Source organism: Primulina tabacum, chromosome 6 (genome assembly GCF_025594145.1).
Source record: "Primulina tabacum isolate GXHZ01 chromosome 6, ASM2559414v2, whole genome shotgun sequence".
NCBI classification, from domain to species: Eukaryota; Viridiplantae; Streptophyta; class Magnoliopsida; order Lamiales; family Gesneriaceae; genus Primulina; species Primulina tabacum.
In genome coordinates this window covers 32,620,727-32,622,159 of record NC_134555.1, presented here as the reverse complement: position 1 = coordinate 32,622,159, position 1,433 = coordinate 32,620,727, and the positions used below count along the sequence as shown (strand labels likewise).

Genomic DNA, 1,433 nt, shown 5'->3' with positions numbered 1-1,433 from the left:
ACTTATACCCTTTTGAACAACAGTAAAACGATAATTTTAATCTCATCGACCTAACAATAATAAAATAAGTTGAATAATTCCACAATTCACCAACAAAATTAAAAGAATCCAACTTATTTCCAAAAATTACTAAAGTTGAATTTATTTGCTTCAAATTCAACTTAACGATTTAATTATCAAAACTTAGTCTCAATATTCTACCGAATTCTTCATTTCACAATTTAGATCCATTGATCGAGTAAAATCTCCAAAATATTCAACAAGCCATTTAATTCCCAACTTTACAAACAAACCAATTATCTGACTACTTGTTACTCCATCGTTATCACAATAACTTCAGTAATCAAGGTTTAAATGATAATTCTCAATATAACTGCACAACTAATTCAATACTAAATCCTCGGTTGAAGAATTATACTTCAAACATGTTTCAACCGTCAAACCTACATCATAAACATGATATATACATCAATATTAGGTATTTAAATCGACAATATGAAATTACATCGAAACAGTTAAAATATCAAATTCGGGCAGCCTACTATACGAACAAAAGGCTGGAATTATAGCTCAAATTTACCAAGAATCGAAGTTGGATCAAACAAGAAGATCTCGTGATGGGGCTGAGCACGCTGGAAAACTCACAGAAAACTAGCCTGAAAGAGTTATTCGTGGCTTGAAACCGGCTGGAAAATGCAGGGAAATCATAAGTTTCCAATACACATCAACGTAATATTAAATCCCAAGAAAATGAAGTCAAATTCTCACATAATAATCGGATAAAGCTCGCGCAGAAACAGAGCTGGAAGAGGGTTGGAAACGAGTTGGTTTTCTTCCGATTCAACGCAAGAAACCGGCTCCAGGCTAGGGGTGAGATTTTAGGGCTGCTGTTCTTCTTCTCCGACAGCTAGCATCGCGGCGCCCCTGCTGATGGAGATAGAGAAAGATGTGACGAGCAGGGGAAAGGGCTTGGGGTTGGGTTCTCTTTCTTCTTTTCCTTTTTCTTAAAATAGTAGGTGTACGAATATGGGTATAATATAATGTAAATTGGTTACTAAAAATAGTGTTTCTTGCTCACTTATCCTGGTTTAGCATTTAATTTTTACTCGTGTGTTATAAACTCTATTATATATTTATATCGTTTAAATATGTGATATTTTAAAATATATATTTTTAACGCACTTTCTTAATTTATTTAGCATAATAATTATTTTACTATAATAACTCAATAATTATTCTACTTATGCAAATTTACGGTATGAAAACTTTTTGGATCTTACACTCAACTCCAACTTAATAAGCATTAGTTAATTATATGATTATGATTTTCATGTTAAGTTTTAACAAAAATACTTGTTAAGTATTTGATAAAACTAATGCATGTGTTATGAGAAGTATGAGATCTAGCGACAACTACCATCAATAGGGAGAAG

General features: G+C 32.2%; 1 long non-coding RNA gene across 1 annotated transcript; it reads right to left on the bottom strand.

Moving 5' to 3' along the window:
• Window positions 1–253: 253 nt before the first annotated feature.
• On the bottom strand, window positions 254–997 carry LOC142548138 (uncharacterized). The gene is made up of 2 exons (XR_012820912.1): window positions 769–997; window positions 254–686 (listed from the first exon to the last, which is right to left on the bottom strand). It is a non-coding gene; the product is annotated as an uncharacterized LOC142548138 (long non-coding RNA).
• Between the last annotated feature and the right edge of the window lie 436 nt (window positions 998–1,433).